This window comes from Parus major, chromosome 7 (genome assembly GCF_001522545.3).
Source record: "Parus major isolate Abel chromosome 7, Parus_major1.1, whole genome shotgun sequence".
Taxonomy (NCBI): domain Eukaryota; kingdom Metazoa; phylum Chordata; class Aves; order Passeriformes; family Paridae; genus Parus; species Parus major.
In genome coordinates, this window is record NC_031776.1 from 9,217,567 (window position 1) to 9,239,214 (window position 21,648).

The window sequence follows — 21,648 nt, forward strand, 5'->3', positions numbered from 1 at the left end:
TATTGAGGCAGTAATAACACAAGGCTAGGTTAGGCTTCAGCTTGAAGGACAAGACTGCAGCTGTAGAACAACAGCTGTTTCATCGATATCTTCCTCAGTTGCTGACACTAAGAGGGAAAAGGGCATGTGATGCTGAATGCAGAGACATCACTTGAAAACAAAGCTGAAAAGTACCAAGTGTTACCTTGAGCCACTAGAGAAAATCAAAATGCATTTCAAAACATGCACACTTACCTGGTCAGCAGGATTTCCTGCTGAATGCTCTCTAGAGATGCCTGGCCAAAAAATTCCCTGCTTCATTGTAATACCTGGGGTAATTCATTAGGTTTGCCACCTATGTTGTTAATCTGAAAGCAGTGTTTCTTTAAATCCATAAAAGAAATCACAATCCAGAAGGCTTTTCAAGGCTAGAATATGATGTACTTGTAAAGCAAACAGAGCAGCAGCAGCATGAATGACAGCTTTACTAAAACATTAGGCTTCACCTAAGGCCAAAATCATGTGTAAGTGGAATAAAATTGCCACTAATGATCTTGGTCATTAATATTTAATTATGCATTTCATTATGTAAAGTTATTATTGTAAAGGATTTTATTAGTAACAATTAGAATGCCTCACTTCTAATTTATATGCACCTGTTCTTAATTACCATGGTATTGAAATCAATACTGAAAAATGCTTAGATACTTCTTATTCAACATACCGTGCTGTATATAACTAGGATTACAATGCCTTCCATGTTATTAGCTGACAATCAAGGTAACATCTAAAATATGTTCTTTTTGTTCTAAAATGAGGTCAAATCATACTGTCTGTAAAATTCAAGTTCCTTAGCAAAGTTATCAGAATGTGTATGTAATTGATATTTACAACCCATTTAAAAATAATCTTTTTTTGGTTTCTGTTGTTTTTAACTTCTTCATTCAAGTGTGTCACTATTATACACCACAGCTACACATAGTATACATAATGTAACTGCTAAGTCAGCTTTCTCAGCACGTGTTACCATGAGCTATCCTGACAGAAAGAGCTGCTGAGGATAATAACTCTGTGCCAACAGGAGGATTGCAAACCCCAGATGTTTCATGTGAGGTGACACTCTAGAAGCCCATCATCAATTCACTTCTCACACATACTGGTTCAGCTTCCAAATCAATTCTTATTCTTGAAATTTTTCATACATAGCTAGACATTCCAAATGGAAAGCCCAGTTTCTAAAATATTGAAAGGTGTAATGGTGTTTTCTCATGCAATTTATGAAAGTGTTTCTTGATATGTATCAGTAAATATACATAACAAGCAATCCTTCAACAAGTAAACAATACCTCAGCAAAGTATCAGTGAGGTTTTAGAGCTGAGACCTAAAATTCTCAGACACAGCAACAAGCACAGGAGTAGAAGGAGCACTCTCCCACTTTCTCTCTTTCCTCTGGCATTTTGGTTTTGAAACCCTACAGCCCACTGAGATTTCAAACACGTTGTTATTTAAAGCCATTAAAGCTAAAAACAGTTTGTGGTAAATGGAACCCCAAGCACACTGGACACCTGTAGGAGGCCTGGTGTGGCTTTTTAGATTGTATCTGGTTCCTCAGCTGCCTGGCATGCTCCAGGCAAAACCTGGACTAATGTGTCCTCCCAGGTACCAGACTTTCATTTAACCTCAGGTGTACTTGAGTCAGATCAACCATAGCGCCTTTCTTTTCCTCTCTTCCCTGGCCATCCTCCCACTTATTTGAACTGCAGCACTATCAGAACAGCTCTAAGTGATGAATGGTCTTTAAACCACCTAAATCTGATCAGATCCATGTGGTCACTTGTGCTCTAAGCCAAAGCATTTTGACATATGCTCTCTTGCACGTGTCCCATAATTCACAGTATGCTCTTCCCCTCTAAAAGGAAAAACAGGGAAAGTGAGGAAATATCATTGCACCAATGTGGCTGCAGGAAATAGTTTATACAGCCTTTTCAGCACTTACAGGACCCATGATACAGTAATACACAGAATTAACAGAATCAACCTATTTTTCACAGGAACAAAAGTAATAGTCTATTACCTGTTATGACTTACAGGTATGGCATGTCTATAATAAACCATAGTATCTTTTTTACATGAGAATGGACATCTCCAGCACATTCTCTTACCAAAGATTTTCTTCCATGCCTTAAACAATTGCTGGCATTTCAAGACCATGCTAAAAATTTTGCCTGTGAGATTCACAGGGTGATAGAGGGCAAAACTGTCTTCACAGGATGAGTTTAGCAGGAGGAAACTTCAAAGAAAAGCTGACTGATGTGGCAAATACATGAAAAGCACAAGAACAAAGCAATACTCGCAATTGTGGGGAAATTAGGATTTTGATCTGACTACTTCAGACTTAAGTAAACACCAACAAACCAAATTAGCACACAGGCAAACAACAGCTAAGGCTTGCTTCTAGTGCAAATTAAAGGCTCTTTAGCTTTTTTTTCTGAAATATTACTTATAGATGCTCCATTTGCAAGCCATATCTTAATTGCATTACTCTGATGTTCTGGCTTTAATGCATATTTTTAAACATGAAGCTGACAACCCAATGGCATTCCTGTCAAATGTGTATTTAAATTATTGTTTTGCATTCATTTCTTTAATTATTTTATTTAAAATAGACATTCAAATGAACAGTCCTGAAAGATCACTTTGTTCAGAAGGACAATATCAACACTGCAGAAATATCTGCAATATAATTACATTATCAATGTATTTTAAATTTTGCAGGCAATTGCAATTTATCTTCACAGAAAAATAGTCTAGATAAAAATAATTGTCAGATATTATCAGAGAATCTACTTAAGTATCTTGCTCAAATGTGGTAAATGTTTGTTTAGGGCTTGGTTTAGTGCTTGTGAAAGACTAAGGAAGTGAAGCAAGTAAGATCCTTGCACTGGATAAGCATTCCAGCTTTTATCCTCCAGTTCACCAGAGACTGGTTATTTCTATTTCTGGGACTTTCCTGCATAAACTGCAACTTATATTGGATGTGTAGCTCTTTTGTGACATACACAAATTACGTATCCTTCTCCCTTTCCCTTTGTACAGAATCCCAGCTTTGTGATGCAGGTCCAGGCTTTTGTCTGGTTTGGGATCAATCACTGAGACTCTTTTGCTATGAAGTGATTGGAATTATTCATTAATCTTCCAAACCAATAATTTTATCTTTCATGAAGTAAAATTGATTTCCTTATGTGAGCTTGAGAAGAAGTGGGATGTGCACCTTTCTTGATTTATAGCTCAGGATGGACAGTAATGGAGAAGCCTTGAAAGCAGTAGCTTTTAGGACCCCAGAAATGGCAGGTCTTGGTGCAACAGCCTGATATTTACTCGTGGGTGGGCTGCATAATGCACTAGATAGCACTGTGAAAAGAGGATATTTAAATTTGAAGAGAATAAATCCTTCTGGGGCACTAGCTTTTCTACAGATTTGCTTTATTCATTCTCTTCTGGAGAGCTTCACGACAGTTTATAGTGCACAACAAATCTCTTTGGTTGCAAGAGGGGTAGATTTATTCTACCATGTTTGAATCGCCTGGGAGAAATAGAAGCAACTTTGACTTGAATTACTGAGTAATCTATAGCTTCTTTTTCAAGGACCAGCAGACCCAGGAATACCTATTTTCTGGCCAGATGGTAGCAACGAGCATTGGAAATCTGATTAATATCCTGTGGTGGTTTTTACCAGCTCCCTGGTTACTGGCCTTTCAAACACTCCAGACATTTTGAGAGTCTTCTGTTCATAATATTAATACAGTTTTCCTTCATATCCCTTTGAGCACCTACAAAAAGGGGCTAAATCATGGTTCTCCTCTTTGATTTCACTGAACATCTGTGACATGTTCCTATCTAGAAGCTAACATTCCAGGGGCTATATTGTTTCCCATTCCTTTCCAATGCAGTCTGGGAATGACTATGCAGTCCCTACACAGCTACAAACACAGATTCTTGAATCAAAGCCTGAAAAAGAGGGTCTGTGTTACTTTGGATTTAGTCTAGACTTTAACCTTTTATCCACAATCTACACAATCTACTTTGCAGTAAAAATGCAAATCATTTAAGCCTAGAGTATAATTAGAGTTCCAGACCTAGATACCAGTTCCCTATGGCTGCTCTTTGACTAATTTCTAATTTTGTCCATTTTTCTTTCCACTGAGAAGACACTAAAAGTACTGTACTAATGTGCTGCAGACAGAAAAGAAACAGAGATAAACCAGCTTCTTATACCACAGTTATTCCGTGGTCTGCAAAATAATTGCCTTGAAAGCCATTTTTCTTATTGTTTGCTTGTACATTCAGAACTGTCTGCATTAATAACAAGGCTTTGCATTTCAATATTACTATAGCAGGGCATAATCTCTGCTACAGTAAAGTTTACCAGTCACTGTTTGTGCAAAGATCCTTTTTGCAGCTTCGACCCACGTGGTTAGTTAGAAGAAGCCTTAGGGAGTGTAAATGTATGTCTATTGCACCAATAAATAGAGCAGGGAATATGTGCCACTAATGAAAAAGTATCAAACCCTCAAAAGACCAAAAACTTAACACAGACCTTTGATGGTTCTAAATTCTATTCCTCATTTAAATTACGTTGTCCTTTATCCCTTAAAACACTTGTGATTACAGTGAGATAAGCATTTCACAGAGGTCTTGCCCAGCAGGTGGTGTCACAGGCTATACCCAGCAGGTGGTGTCACAGGCTATGAGTGTTTCCAGCAGCTGGAACAAATGTCTGAAATACAAGTCAGACACTGGAAAACTAAAAGCTTCAGAAGTGGGTCCTAACACCGCTTGGAATCGCAGCTCTGGGATCTCTGACCCACAGACATTGCAATTTAGGATCTCCTGACACATGGTTCTTCTGTAATTTCTGGTAGCATCAGCAGGACTTGGCTAAGCATGCAAGGAAGGAGTCTGAAATAAATACCCTCTGTGCTCAGCACAGCTGGAATATGAAGTTCACCTCAAGTAAAGGGAAATCAATGTATGCCAAGAACAAAGGGCATACAACACACAATATAAAATAGTATTATCCCAACCAACAGAGCTGTACACGGTTTACAGTCAACAAATGCTCAGAGAAACAAGAGCAATGGAGTGAAATCCCTCTTATCACAGCTGTTTGGAAAGAAAAGCAACTGGAAACAACTGCACTGTACCAGGGAGAAATCTCAATCTCCTACAAAATGGCTGACAACTGAGTTGTCTTAGACTAGGGCACAGGAGGAGAACCATAAATAGATTAAACTTTTTACAGTCCGTATTTACCTATTTCTTTGATAATTGTTATTTTTCTCAATCTTCTTATTATCATGAAATCTTCTATGTTTAGTTTTTAAAGTTATAAGCTGGTGGCGTGCTAGATGGAGTTTGAAGGATTTGTTAAAACCCCAGTAAATGAAGAAGTCCTGAACAGTATGAGGTTATAATCAGTAGTGCCTTTTTCTGGATTACGTTTTATTTTCATTTATCACATTCTTAACTGACTTCTAAATCGTGGTAGGACTGGCTGCAGACTTGGTCCCTGCAGGACACACAGGGTACACAGTGTATGAGGCATGAACTCATTCAGCTCTGCAGATAGAAGAAGGCTGAAACAACTGTGCCATCCAAAAGGCATTACCCAAATTCCTCTTGGGGGAGAACTGCATGGCTAATGAACCACACTAAGATTTCAGAGTGCTAACTGATTAACTTTACTTTGCTTAAATGCTTCAAAAAATCATGACTTGGTCATCAGTTCTGCAGGATGAGTGAGAAGGGTGCTTTTGGCAGTATTTCTGAACAAAAGAACAAATCAGCTGAGGAAAATACAACTTTGGTACCTCTCAATTGCTTTGTCAGCCTAATGAAATCAAGATAAAATGAAGTATTAAGTATCATTTCTATGGGGCTAAAGTGGAAGGCCTTTGTTGTCCAAATGCCAGCCTTGAAAGTGAAGGGAAATCCAACTAAGAATGCAAGGTAAATTTCTGCACAGAAAACAATCAATGAGCTATGGCAGTTGTCTGAAAACTTTATTAGTTCAATGAATCACATTTATATAGACACTAATAATTATAATGTAAATAAGGCAGTCAGAGTAAAGTAAAATAGCCCATCATATAATACTCAGTATGTTAATGTTATTACCACAGTGTTACAATTACTGAAGTTTAATAGAGAAATATAAGACACACACAGAAAGTAATTGAGATAAAAGAGCACAGTAAATTCGTATAGTACTGCAGAGAGTGATGAGCCACACTTATTAATTTCAGCAATTACGAACCTACAGAGCAAGTTCTACTTCTCTTATTCCAATGAAAGATTGTGTTAAGGTAAATAGTCCACACTCCTAATGGAATTCCCCTGCTTCATAAAACTGGAAGGTTTGTTAAACATGCCACCTGATTTTCTGCAATGCTGTGCTGCTTGTACTTGAGTGTTTCTTCTGCAGCATTATTTGCAGAGCAGGAAATTCCTTGAAGTGCTGTAGAATGTCTCTGCACTTTGAAGTGTCTGTCATGAGTGTGGCAGACATGCCATCAGCCTGCCTCAAAGCTAAGGACCTCCACAGTTTTTTACAGTAAATAAACCAGTTCTTTTTTTGTGTTCCCCTTACTCTAAAAATACCTCTCCTTTTTCATCCCTGAAGTTAGCTCATGTGCTCCTGCCCTTTTGAGTAGCTTCTTCAAAGGGAGGTAAAAAAATTGACTGGCTGTCAAAACAGCATTAAAAAAAGAAGAAAAGAGAAAGAAACAAAAAGAAGGAGAAAATAATCCAGTAAGATACAATAGTGTTCAGACTTCTACATGGCAAGGAGAAAAGGTAGGACAGAGGTTTTGCATAGCCAAAATAATTTTTATTATAAGGAATAAGTCAAATCCAGAGAAATACTAAAATTCTAGCAAGAAATTCAGACTGATGGCACCTTGGCATGATTTACATCAAACATTTCCTGCAGAATTTCCATTGGAGAGGGACAGGGAGAGGCTCTGTGGCTACGGAACAGAGGACTACTTGATCCAGTTGGCTTTGGAAGTCAGCTGGGTGAGATTTTATGATTAGTCAGAAAATGCACAAAATGAAGGGTTATATGGTACGGTATCAAGCAAAAACCTTGCTGAGCTCCTCTTCGCTGAGCTCACACATCCTGGGAGCTCTCCTATTTGTACAGGTGTCTGCAACTTGTCTAACAGCCCCATAAAAACTCTCTGACCCTATTACACTACTGGTTTGTGATTAGTTACCTGGTCCTAAAATAGTATGAAAAATTAGGATGACCTAATTTTCCACACAACCACAACATCCAGCAATTAATTCTTCTTTTCCCAAAACAATATTTCCTCCTGATAGTTGCACAGGTGTTCCTTCTGCAGCTTCTTTTTCACGCCATCTTCTTTAACCCCAAAAGACTGCAGAGAAATCTCAACCTGACTGTTCCACAGAGCAGCAAAAACTCTGAAAATAAAGCATAAGATTTAGTGTCTCAGCTGGAGGCCAAAGGAAAAAATAAATATGCAGATGATTTAAACTGAGATGCTTCAGTGCTTTTGATGAATGAAATTGTGCTGTGAATGAAATGCTTTCAAAGAGAGAAGGAAACCATTTTTTAAATGTTTGCAAGTTCAATTTAGTAATTAATACTTTGCATACATATTACTAAGGGAACAGTTAAAGCTGGGTGAGGCCAAAAATACCTGTTCTGAATTTGAATTTTCACAAGCAATTGGAAGGACAATTAAAAAGGATTATGTGCAAGTGATAACAGCCTGAAAATTCATTAAAGGAGAACCTCAAATCTTTTGATTCTCAGAACCTCTTCAGTATTGCATTTAATGACTTTTGCAGCATTCTTAGGATTAACAGTTTGAAACCTTTAGACTCTGAGAAAGATCAAAGTCTTGTGCCTGTTTAACAGTATCACCTATGAGTCTGAATAGGAGGAAAAAATATGTAAAGCTGGGAGTGGGAATTACTGCTGGGACATATGCATGCATTTTCCTGCCGTTGTAGGAATGTACGGATTATCAGTCTGGGTCACTTTGTCTCTGGAAGAAATTCAAGAATTCACCTAGACACCTTGTTTTTCCAGCTGCTTTTCTTCAAAGGTATCCAAGTGAGCTCTGCCAGCATAAATCTTTCCATGAAAGAGCAGCATCTGCATCCTGGCCCATAATACTCACAGACTTTTACAGGCTGCTTTGTGGGAGATGAGGCACCCTGTCTGACGAGGTGAAAGAGCAGTGTCGGATGTTGTATGGCTCCTCTAAAAATTGTATACAGGATGAGATATTTCAGGAGCACCAGAAGAACTTCTTGCTCTTATGAGAGGTGTCTTTATGTTTCTCTGTGTCAGCTTAACTAGAATGTGATAGCACAAGCTGCTACTGAGAAAGCCAGATCTTCACATGAAAAACTATAAAGCACTACTTCAAATGTATGTTTATATCTCTTTTGATATAGACCAGTTCCTAGGATTTAATAGAGTAAAATAAAAAGTTGAAATATACTTCATACTAAAGCAGAGTCAAAATAAAAAAAAAGGCATTCAAGTTTCTTAAATGAGCTATTTCAAGCTTGAGAGCATTTTCCGAATTGCATTTCACATATTGAAAATCCAAATTTTTTCACACTGGTTCATATCTAAAAGGGATGCAGAAACCTTGAAATGTTTCATATAATGGAAATCCCATTCCCCCACTAGTAATACTTTTCTCTTTTATTCTTCCCCTTGCCCCACCCCACTCCAAAAGAACCAAAAACAATAAAAGGAATCCATTACGTGGGTCATTGAGGTATTCATATAAAAAATTAAAAGGAATCTCAGCTTTTTATAATATAATTATGTATTAATTCCTTTTAAAGTCTGATCCAGTATCTGCTGACTTCAAAGAACAGACCTTTTGGATGAGACTAGTCACTGAAGAGCTTGGATGATATTAGTCACTGAAGTGCAGATTCTGTGTTACCAGACTCTCTGCCTATATTATGAATCTTAGGTGAAGATGCGATTATTATCTTGAGCCCACAACAAGCTTTACAAATTACCACATTATAATGAAGTAACAGTGGTATATTAAGTGTTCAAATCTCTTCAAAATTCTCTCTCTGCTATTATGAATTATATATAAAAATACTGCTAGTTCATAATCAGGCTGCAAAATTTATACAAAAAAGAGCATTTCTCTTTTGAGGAACCTTACCCTAAGTTAAAAAAAAAAAAACACAACAAAAATCTGTCTACCCATAAAATTAACTCATCAAACCTTCAGATTTAAAAGAAAATGTCATAAATGCAGAAACTTATAACATTTACATAGCTCTGACAAGAAATTTCCTGTAATCTATTGCCAGTTTTATCACTATTATGTTAAATGATTCCTTCCTGTATTTGCTTCATTGAGTCCTAATAACATTTGTCTTTCTTTCTGAATTGAAATTATGTTAGCATGACAAACACTAGAAGAGAAATCTGCTAGGAATTATTTCTGAGGAGCTTGGCAGAGCAGCTTTTAACAATATCTAACCCTGGAACCTTAGCCATGATCTTCATTAACCAGAGAAACATTCCCAATTACTAAAAAAGATGAACTTCAAGTGTCAAGTTTTACCTAAAAGCGTGAAAAACAAAAGAAAACAAACACCAAAACTAAAGAAAAGCAGAGCAGAAAAGGAGAGAGGAAATCTATAGGGGAGAAAAACACAAGTTTCGAAACCCAAATAATTCTTGAAGGCCAAATTCAGGACAAAACCCCCAGATGCGACGTGGCGGGCTGTTCCCCAGAGGTCACAGCAGGGACAGTGCTGCTGGTCAGCTGGGTGCCAGCTCAGGAGGCACTCAGTGCCCAGGGATTCTGTCCTGATGGGCAGCTCCAGCGCCCTGTGGAGCACAGGCTCCGAGCTCCCTCATGATGCCTGATGATCCCCTACTGGCCTGTGCTTCCCTGAGGATGTTGGACAGGATGTGCACGGCTGCAATTCCCAAGCAGGCCCTCTCCCTCTCCTTTTGGAGGAGGCTCAGAACAGATGAGGCCAGGGCTGTGTTTCCTTGCCTGTGACAGATTTGCACAGTATCATAAGCTTGCTGTGCTTGGTTGTTTTCCTCCTATCAAAAGAAAGATGTTGCAAAACTGTTTAGAGTACAAATGAATCCATACCCCATATGTTGCTATTTATATTTATATCCACTTAGGACACCCAGCAGACCTGGTTATGGAGCAGGTCCTTGTTTCCAGTTCCTCCTCTGCTCATAAACATTTAAGTGCGAACAACTGGATATCGCCACGTCGGCACTTAAATTGCTCATTGTAATTTCACATCAGCTTCTATTCCATATCAATTTTCTAGGCAGCATGTTAGAGTATCTGCTCATGTTTTTTGTGCAGACTGTGTAGGAAGAAGCTTAATCTAAAACATCTGCGGCAAGATGAGATGATCACATAAACATTATTTCTTGCAGAGGTTTCTGTCTATAAACTGCAATGAAGTATGTTTCCACAGCATCAGCACAATCCTACCTTTGCATTTACCTTTTATCATCAAAATGGAGAATAAAGGAAAATAAAACACAAGAGGAAAAGTCAAATTCCCAGGCACATAAACACTATATTCAGACAGAAAGTGACAAAGCTCTGAAAATTATGTGCCTAATCTGAAACCTGTTCAATAAACTACATTAATTATCACTGCTGAGTATTTGTTTATGTGCCTAAATTCCCAGTAAGCCATATGGAAAATTACTTTCTAACATGGAATCGCCAGAGCTTTTTGATAGTGAAAGCTCCACACACAGACTAAACTGTTGCAGAGTAAGTCAATAATCAGTGAGCTGCAATTTTCAGAGCCTAATGGATTCAATAGACACCTAAGAGATATCTCAGCTTCAGCAGCAGCATTGTGCTCCATCACATTACCCTGCAATAGAAATGACTCACAACACAGACTCTTAAAAGAGGGTATAAATTATCCTCGTAGTTGAGATTTACCCTTGAAGGTCGTTATCCATACCCAAGCAATTTCTCTCAATCCTGTCCTTCAGGCACTTTACCAAAAGATAGGAAAGGTGTTTGGTATCAGGCATGTTTCAGCTCTGAAGGTACCTGCATGCAGTTTCATCTGCACATAAAATACAGTACGGAAGCAGCTTGCCATCAGCACACAAATAGCTTTTGTCAGCAAACATGTTAATTACAAAAATTTGTGTTCCAAGACTTTTCATGTTAGTTCCTTTAAAAAAAAACCTAAGCACATTAGCTGTTTTCTCATTACATCATTTTGAATATGAGAATGAATGCAAGTTCCAACAGCAGTTTCAGGCACTAGAGAAGGGCATATTATGGATTCACCTAATAGCTGAAAAATTTCACAAACAAAAGAATCCTTTTTACACAAGAAAGTGCTTCGAATGGAATATCTGCTTAACACTTAATGCATGTCCCTAGAAGTCAGTGGAGTGTTTGGATCCCCTCTTAGCTTGTAAGATTTTATAAACAAAAATCTAGTAAGTTCCTGGGTTTTGTAGCCTCCTATTTGATCCTTTCAGTCCTTAGTGTTCTTCACCATCCTCATTGTAACATGAGCAGAAGAATTATATATTTGTATTTCTAAATGCAGATGATTGTTTTTCCCTTTATTATGATCCACCAAGCTGGAGTAATATTCAATATATAAACTACTCTTAACTCCAACTGAAGTATGATATTGTAAGTCAGAATACCAGAGTCTGGTATAAATGCAAATGTGTCAAAAGTTGAATGCCTGGTGACAAACAATCCATTGGCTTCTATAATTTTAAGCTATATAAATAAGTTTTTGGGGGGCAATATCGTAATTCCAAGAAGACAATAGGAAGTAAACTACTCTGGCTTCTGCAGCTGAAGTAGCAAAAGGAATAAGAGCAACAGGAAGTAAACTTGGGAGAAGAAGGCTCATTTTCAAACCTCAAAACCTAGTTCTATGTCTCAAAGTAAACTGAGGACACAGTGCTGTCACCCTCTATGAATTCTCTTCTTCCAACTTTAGGAAGCCTGGGGGTTAAATAATGATAAAAGTCCATGGATGATGGGAGCACCTTTGTTCCAGGTGGTTATGCAGGAGGAGGAACACCACCCTGCCATTCTGGGTTCAGTCTCAGCTCAGTGTGATCAACACTCCTGTGCTGGGTGCCCAGGCAGAGCCTCCCTGGCAAGGAGAGGTTCCTGCACACACAGGCACCAACACGTCAGATCAGCACAGGCATAATCACTGCCTCTGCACTGGGGGGAGAAGAAACTGTGAGAACAAAACTTGAGGCCAAAAACTGCCTAGAGCCTAAACACTGGCAATGATTTCACTTTTCTATTTAGGATAGAAAGGAAGGTAGGAAGTCCTAATATGTTCAGGGAAGGAACAAAGTCCTTAAGGCTCATTGGTGAAATCTCTGTATTGAATAGTACTAATTTAACACAAGGGTAGTAAGTGGAATGATGGCATCTCTTCAAATGAATTCATAAATTAAAAGGTATTTTACATTTTTAAGGGAACATTTTTGTTGGTTATAAAGAAATTAAGAAAACCAAAAACCTCTGAGTAAGACATTGTAATTGGATTCACAGGTTATCACTGAATGCTTGTGTTAAACGAGGAGAATAACAGCTACTACAAAGGTTGTGAGCCCAAACCGAAAACTGTAGCAAGTCAGTCTTAGTTTAGCTCTTGGCAACTCTTCTAAGGACATGTTGACTGATCTCTTCCCACATGAAAGAAGAACCTATACTTAGTGCCTTCAATAAATTGAAGCTTTGAATATTCCAAGAAGGTGCAGAGAATATGGGAGAAATGTAGATTCTTAAAAAATGCCAGGTATTTCCTTTTGCACTGGTATTTTCCTTTTACACTGTGCTCCACAGAGTGAACGCTGGATGAGATGCATACTGTATGTGGAAGACAGACTACAAGAGCTCTTCTGACCTTAAAATGGAGATATAACTTAACTACATTTTACAGGACTCAGGAGTACAGGCATCTGGACAAAACAAGTTTTGTGAGAGTATTCTTTTGCATTATAGTTGTGTATTTAATAAGATTTCATGCTTACTCTTACTCTAAATTGCTATCTATATCAAAGTACCAGGCTCTTTCTCATCTGCTTCTTGTTCCTTTTTACTTCATAGTTCTCTTCCTTCATATTCTTTTCTCCAATTGCTTGTCCTTTCCCACTGTAGTATCTCCAGTGACGTTCTTGCAGTCTTTACTTGCATATCACAGTTCATTTTGTTTCCTGTTTCTTTTCACCATCACCATAAAATAGATACCAGTAATGTGGCATTTTGCTGCTCTGCCTGCACTACTAAACTTATTTTATAGCTGATAGAATGGCACAGGTAATAAATAATTTGCTGGTTTACTTGTGCACTTTTAAAGTTTGTCATTAAACCAGAAAAGAGATCTCCTGCCTTACTGAATAAAGCCCTAATTTGAATGATTTTTTCTCTTTTACAAAACTGAAAGGGTATTACAATTGTAAATATAGCATACTCTTGCAGAAATAAACATACCACTTCCTCAGTGAGAGATGTGAGGAACAGTTTTGGGAGGCCTTTCTCTCATTCCCCATCACCAGGTAGAGCTGTCAGATTCTATGCCATGGTTCAAGTTAGTCAGTGAGCACGCTGGCACCACTGCCCCTAAATGGAAGTTCTTTTACAAAACTACACTCCTAAATACACCCCCACCTTTTTCATACAACAGTTGAGTTTAATTTCTGTGGTTTTCTTGTCTGCATTAATTTTTCATGCTATGCCCCAAATTAGACATTGACCTGGCTTCCAGTGCACTCTCTACAGAGGATGCAGAAGACACAGAAGTGTCTCACAGAACTCACTGATCACGCTGTGATTTATTAAGAAATAATGAAGAAACTGATTGGCATTAGTTTCAAAGCTTTGAATCGAGCCCTTTGAGAATGGATGTAATTGGATTGCATGATATTATAAGCTAGCAGATTTAAAGAATTCTTTAACTCTGACTTATATTACAAAATATGCTGAAGATATTTATTAAAAAAAAATAAATCAAGCAGCCATTTCTCCATTTGTGAAGGCAAGAAGAGCAAGTTAACCACTTTACAAAGCTGAACTATGACACCCCTAGCCAGCTTCATCGTTTATTTTGTGAATTAAACTATTGTTTATATATGTGACATATCACTACAAGTTTAAAATCATGTTTATTAATTGTACAGCAATTCAAAGTAGAACCACTGACTGAAAATATGGAGGCCCTAATCAAATCTATATATAGACAATTGGTACTAAAGTAACTTTATCAAGAGTTTTCATCAGTGGGAAAAGGAAATTATCTGAATTATTTATACCACCACATTTTACCAGTTAATCAAATAATAATTAATTTTTTTTTATCTGAAACTTTTATTGCTGAGAATTTAAGTGTGTGGGTCTTGTTTCATAGCAGTCACAGGTTTTGTAGTGCACAAGGAATTGTCATGACTTTAAGCTTTCATGGAATCTAACTTTTCACTTTAGCCAGAAAAGGGTCTTTATTTTTTTTTAATACCTCTATGAAATCACAAAAAGAAAATAATTTAATTTTGTAAATGAGCATTTATTCCTCCTAAAGCAAATGGTTGAGGCTACACCTTGTTCATTACCACAATTACTGACCTAGCCAGAATTAAAAGAACTCTGCATTTAAACTAATATTCTGTAAACAGCAATTAATAAGGGCACCTAAACAGCAACTCAAATGCATCCATTTTGGTGGAATGAGTATTATAAAAGGAAGACTTCATATTAGAAATAATTTCCTGTCCAACTCAGCATTTTTGTATTATCTCCTGCACTTATTTACTTTTCATATCATTACCACCGTGGCTTTGCCAGATCTTTTTTTAAAATGATAACATCAGTTTCTCTCAGCCAAGAATCTTACTTGACATAATTGCTTCTCATATCAGAACTTTTTGGAAATTACCGTCGATTTGGCACATTCCTGAGGTGATGCTGAGGACTTTCTAGACATCCAGAACTAAAAATACACTTCAAGAAGAGGCACTGGTAAGCAGTTCCACCACCAAATGAAGGTTCCTAATTCAGCTGGTGACACTGGCCAACACTAAGTCAGCAAATCCATCCTGGGGACTTCTGAATTCAATGGAGATAGTCAGGTTCTGTTAAACTGGAGACTGGGAATGCTGAGGGTTTCTGCAATAAAAGATGGGGAAAAAGGTTCAGCAAGCATTTAGAAGCCCTCAGAAACAACACCTACTGAATAAAAATATTATTATATTACAGTATTGATATTAAGGGACACCAGAGGGATGTGCACTGATTCATTTTCATGTTCCCTGAACCCACATAGTTCCTCTATAATCATGGCCAAATGTATCCTGTAGGCAAGCCTGAGTATCTGTTGCTGAAACCTACTTGTTTCAGCACAGTTTGAGGGGCACACTGCTCATTGTATAGCCCATATATTCTGTTTTATAACAGCCACTGGCCAGAATCAGGAAATCAAAACATCCCTTCCTGCATTTGCCGCAGGGCAGCTGCAGTTCAGGCTGCTGTTGTACCAATGTGTAGTTAAGGTCGTGAAAAACAGCTGCTCTGCATTAGTATCAAGGCAGGCTCCTGTTTGGGCACTGTAATCAATGAAAATGCATCCTGGGTAGTTCTGAAAATAGCCATGGATGTGTGGGAGTACAGAGACATTAAACCACCCTTCTTAAATTGATGTGTAAATTAGCTAAGATAAATTCAATCAAAATCTGACCTAGAGATTCTCTCTGGGAAGACTTTGCCTATGAATGCATTTCATGTTTAGGTCTGCTGAATCCACTACAGAAATTGCAAAACTTTATTTTGGGAACTTATCATGTGGTCCAAACTTCCTTACAGCTCAGTTGTTGATTCTATAAAGTTATTCATATACTTTAGGCATCTTGATGAGAAGCCCAGAGGTAAAAGTTAATGTTCTTAGGCTTTCTATAAACATTAACAGAGACTGGCGACAGTTATAAGACATGGTTCAGTTGTGACTCTCAAAATTTTATTTAGATGGCACAGTTCAATACTTAGGAAAGACAGAGGCCTTATGTTATCCCTGAACTTTCAGAGATACTCACTCAAAATACAGTAGCACAGGCCTAGAGCCTTTTATAACCAACTGGCTTATGTTGCTTTTGCACAGGTAGAATCCTGACCTGGCCCCTTCAATCTTGACATCTTCCTGAAATTCTTCTGGAGTTGGTGATCTGAAGAGTCCTGAAATATTGCAACATCTTGAGAGTGGTTTGCAGCAGGAACCCCCAGGAGCACAGAGAACCTGGTAGGGAATTTCCAGAGGCCACAAATGATCCTTACTCCCTCAACTAACAAACATTAAGATCCAACCAACTCAGCCACAGAGCAGGTCTGCTGTTCATAATTCAGGGAGCAGGAAAATGCTCCACTGACAGCACTTTATGACCTTTGGAAAGACAAATGTCTATTGGTCCCAGACCTTCTCTGGTCTATTATATAATAGATTCCTTGACAGATTGCTCTGGAAATTTGGTGCTTGGAAAACCAGGGCTCTTGTTTTGGAGAAACCTTTGGGGTATGACAGTGACAATGCTTTTGTAAGCCTCTCATGTCATTTTATCCAGCATTAAGAAAGGGTCTAATATATTTCATGGCACTGTGTGGCATAATTGCGGGTGCCTTTTTTTTCCCTCTGATTCTTTCAAAATGAAGAATGTTTCTCCCATACATCCTCACAGGCTGTGTGCATCATTAATGACCATCCAGGCCACAGCTGCATATTTATTTCCATGCATGGTTTCACCCTGTCTCTCTGAAGTCTTTGCTTTCTAAAGTCATTCAGTCTTCTCTTGAAAATGTGAACAAGAGACCAGGTGATTTGTTCCCAAAAATAATCACATTCTGCAAGAAGTCTCCATGCTGTTTTTTTATACATGACTCTTACCTCTAAGGACAGAAGTACTTTTTAAATTCAAGTGTTAAAGCAAGTCAAAGACAGGAAGGTGAATCAACCACGCACTCACATTAGGATGAGATAACTCAATGCTTTCATACTGCAGGATAGCTATTTCATTATCTTTTGCTTGCAAAGGGAAGCAGCAGTTCTGATTAAACACTATTTTATCTGTGCTCTTTGTAAGCATAACTCAGTGAAGATGATGGTATGATACGGCTGAGTTTTGAAGGCTTGTGTTTAAAAGCCATATATCTTTAAGGCTTGTACCTTACGTGGATTCTCTCCTAATTAAGAACACCTGTAGAGGCCTGACCAGACCCTGTGGTTTGCAGCAAAACTGCCGAAGGGCTCTGAAAAGGCAGAAACTTTGTGTTGTCTTTTAACCTAAATTATAACAGGGTTCAAGCCTGTGCCAAGCAGAGTAAAACTATATAATTTATGAGCTATGAGGGCAGCTCTGGGCCCCTCTGAGGTGATTTTTATCAGTGCAGTAGCATAAACAGTTCTCCTTTACTTGAACATTGGGAACAGGGAGCAGTGGAAGGCCTGCTGTATAAAGGGGATGCAGGCTGTGCCAGGACCTCTGTAGCCCAGGACAGCCAGGTAAGTGTGTTTGCACTGCTCTGCTCTTGGAGCAAAGGCTGAGGAAAAGGTGTGCAGTGTGCTGAGCCTGAGCATGGGCTGTGCTCTGTGGGGCTGCAGGAGCTGCACTCCATGGCCAATGATTTGCTTTTTGCTTGTAGAATTTTAAGCTTGTTACAGAGAATCTACTTTGATTCATTGTCTGCCTCTGTCTTGGAAGGCTCAGTTGTGCCAAACCTCACCAGTGGTGTAATATAACTACCCACAGCATTACAAACTGCGCTGAGCTGTAATGATGGGTCTGGGCCCTTGCTCTCTCTGGGTTTTGAAGTTGTATTCCTATGAACAAGCAGATGTTACTTAAGGACCGGTCCTTGAGTCAGGTGGAAAACTATTAGATATAAGCAGAACATGTAAAGAATTTCTTTTTTTGCTATGTATTAATAATGTAATTATGTATAAAACATAAAAGTTAGTTTGTAACTCAAAATAACAGTATAAAACGGAAGTCAATCTATTCATTTTTTTCTGTCAGGGTTTGAGGGGCTATAGGAGACTTAGCTAATGAGATATCACTGCAGATTCGTGTTCTTTTCAGCAAATAGTACACATTAAGCTAAAAATAACAGTTCACTGGAAACAGAACTAAGGCAATGTCCAGCTGACCCACCTTCAGAAACAACACACAGGCTCCAGGGACTTCTGGCTTCTGGCTTTTGTTTCTGTCTCAGAACATTTGGGTTTTGTGGTGTTGGAGGGGGGTGGGGTGTGTTGTTTGGTTTAAACTGACATTTTGAGTCTAATCTTTAGAGGAAAAGGGACACCTTGAAAATCTTAGTGCTATGTTTCTTTATTGCATATCTCCAGCAAGAATAAAGCCTTTGTTGGTATTGGTTCCTGATGATTAAAACAGCTACAATTGTTGGTGACTTCATTTTATTTTAAAAAAAAAAACAACAACTCTTTGAAGTTGCTCTAATTTTTATTTTCTCTGTAATGTTACATGCAGAGTGCTGCAGAAGGAGAGCTGGGGAAGCAAGTTTCAGTCTCAGCTTGCCAGCTGCAGGAGAAGGGGACTTGTTATTGAAAAGTTTTTTCTTGATGAAAAGCTAGAGCTCTGCCCTCATTAGACATTGTCAGCTGGCACAGCTTTCCTGTGCTGCCCAGTTATGCCCCATAACGTTGGGATAAGAAGCACTTCTTGCTAAAAGATTAAGAGGGACACTTTTAGAAATGTTTTACAACGTTATGTAAGAACTGATTCTGGCTGAGTAGGTTGTCCTTGGACTTGAAAGAACCAGGGTCATAGTTCCAGCCTGAACATGAGCTCAGTGCTCTCATCTTGAAGTTGTTCTAAATTTTAAGCCATTATGGTCTATGACTAACTCTGTAGTTTAGATTGGCACAGTCTCAAAGGAAGGTATTTCCCTGCATCTGAAAAAAAAAGTGGACACAGCCAATGGCCTTTTAAAGCATACTGCAAGAAAACTGCAACAGCTTGAGGCATCATGTGTAGGTTGTTTAATTTCTTCAGCATAATTATCCTTTTAATAGGTACGTGCTAGTATCATAATCCTCCTTACAGGATTCCACTAGAAAACTAAATGCTTGGCTAGTTCAGGCCAATGATTTCTATGGATCCATACTGTTCTTTTTGCAAATTTAATGTCATGGGTTTTTTTCTGTAAACAGAAGATCAAGGTCACTTGTATCTTCATTACAGGAAGATTATTCACTTGTATGACTGAGCATCAAAAAAAGTTAGTAATTTTTGATTAAAAAATTTGCATTATATGAAGTATTTTATGTGATGCTGATAGCATTGCTCATAGTGTGATTGAATAATACTATATCTTTATACAAACAACGTCTTCAATATATACATTATAGACAGAGCCCAGAAGTTTGTGTGTAGGGATTTTGTATAGGTTCTTTGTATAGGTTGCTTTGTATAGGTCTTCATTAACCAGGCAAATCTGCTGGTCAGTTCCCAAGGCTGGTGTGGCTCAGGAATATTTCCTACTCATCCAGTTGTCTAATGTCTTCCTAGACACTGCCTATTTCAGGATTACTGGTATTTTATTCACATCATTTTTGCCCAACGGTTGTGGTGGTCCTAATGTTGAGAAATCTATAAAGGTCTCTAAATAACTTCTTCCCAGCTTATTTTCTGTATTATTTGCATTTAAGACTCAGTGGTGCTCAGAGAATTGAGTTGGAGCTGATCCTAACTCAGATCACTATCTACTGATCTCTACCAAGCTGTTCTGAGGATTTTACACTTCAACAAAGCCTCTTTAAAAGGCTCTTTGTGCCTAAAGTCAGATCACTGTGTGGAGCAGTTCTTGTCATGGGACTGGACACTGGAAGCCAGCTAAAATCGTTCACTTCCTTCAAAAGCTTCTGTTGGGTGTCCTCTGTCTTGACTTGGTGCTGGGGACACTGTGTGTATCTTATTGCTGTGACAACTCTCCAGATCAAACAGAATTAGCAGCTCATCAAACTGAGCAAACAAGCTCTGAAAGCCTATAGGAGACCCCCCACCAGGATATGTGCTATGGAGAACATGCATTCCGTAATGTGAACAGGCTGCACTCAAATGAGAAGATAATGTCTCTCTCAGGTAAGTGCCGTGCGCTGCTGAGGACAGAGATAAGCCCACTCTGGAGCAAAGCAGTGCACGGTGAGGCAGTTGCTGAAAGGCTGCTGGGAGCAGACATCAGGCAGGTATCTTCACACAAGCAAGATCCATGCAAGCAAAAGTAGTGCCATGACCTAAAAGGCCAAGAAGATGTGCTGAAAATAGATGGTCTGTGAATCATCAGTCTGAACCAGCCTACACTCTGAGGCAGGAAGGGCAGCGGGAAACCTGAGAGCTGGGTGCTTTGCACTTTGTCTATAAGGCCTTCAGGGGAGGGGATAACTTTCTGTGATGATGGAAGATCACTCAGTAATAATCACACAGGAAGATTAACAATCCGTTTGAACGCTTCCAGTTGTTGTCCAGCCAGATTCCGGTGGGTTCTAGTGGCATGGCAGGTGGGAACAGTACAGCAGGGAGTTTGGGGAGATCCATGATGAAAGGTCTGATTTACTGAAAGAGAAGCACAGCAAAAATTGTAATCCTTATCTTCACTAACATCACCACCAGCTGCACTCTAGAAAACACCTGGAAAAGGAAAATTGCTCACCCTATAACTTCTGGTGGACTTGGCAGCGTTAGGTTCGTGGCTGAATTCAATCTTAAATGTCTTTTCCAACCTAAGTGATTCTAGAAGATGATCTGGATACTTCTATAAAGATGTTATTCTTATCTAGCCATGCAACTGTCCACAATCACAGCAGATAAGAGTCTGGAACACCAGGAAATGGCAGCATGGTTACCAGAGAAGGCTCAGTGCATCTTCTGTTGGATTTTTGTACCCTGTTTAATCCTTAAAAAATAAGATTAATTACAGCAGTGGTTTATAGCTAAGAGAATTTCTTGGATGGCAGAAGGAAAAGCAGCATTAGGAAGGTGCATGAAATCAGGACAGGCTGCTAGAACAGAGTAATGTCTGCTGTTGATGCTGCTGCTCTCTGAGCCTCTGTAAGGCAAAGTAAAATCTGTAAAATATCAGTGGATGACTGGGATTACATATGTTCCTAGCCTCAAAAGCTGAGGAAAGAAGGCAGAAAATATTTGGGGTTATGGAGGGAGGCAACCCTGTTTTGTACAGGAATGTCATGTTTGAAAAACAAGCCAAAAATGGGTGTTATTAGGTGTGGAATACACAGCACCAGGAGGCATAGATTCATATAGCTTTGCACAGCTTTGGGTTTTCTTCAAAAGAAAACAATAGATAGCTGTCTCCTGGGTAACAGGAGAAGGGAGAATGGTGCCACAAGGGCTAAAAATAATCAAATCTAAAGTATGAATTCTGGCCGGGCCCCTAAATTCTCAATAAGTCAGAAATAAAATACGGCTTAGGTGACAATCTTGTTTAGGGGACCAGGTTTGCTCTCAGAACTGACTTCAAATGCAGCTGGGTGATTGCACTGAAAGGACTAGGAAAACTGAGAAAAGATAATTGTATTCTCTG

General features: G+C 38.7%; 1 long non-coding RNA gene across 2 annotated transcripts in view; it reads right to left on the reverse strand.

Moving 5' to 3' along the window:
- Positions 1–6,040: 6,040 nt before the first annotated feature.
- Positions 6,041–21,648, reverse strand: part of LOC107207753 — a 51,180-nt gene continuing 35,572 nt past the window's right edge. The window contains exons 5-8 of one of the 2 annotated variants that reach the window (XR_001522917.3): positions 20,758–20,919; positions 18,237–20,660; positions 14,981–15,210; positions 6,041–7,468 (exon numbers count right to left, since the gene is read on the reverse strand). This is a non-coding gene — a long non-coding RNA (uncharacterized LOC107207753). Of the gene's footprint in view, positions 7,469–14,980; positions 15,211–18,236; positions 20,661–20,757; positions 21,001–21,648 lie in introns of both variants that reach the window. The other variant, XR_004498301.1, reaches the window with a different exon arrangement.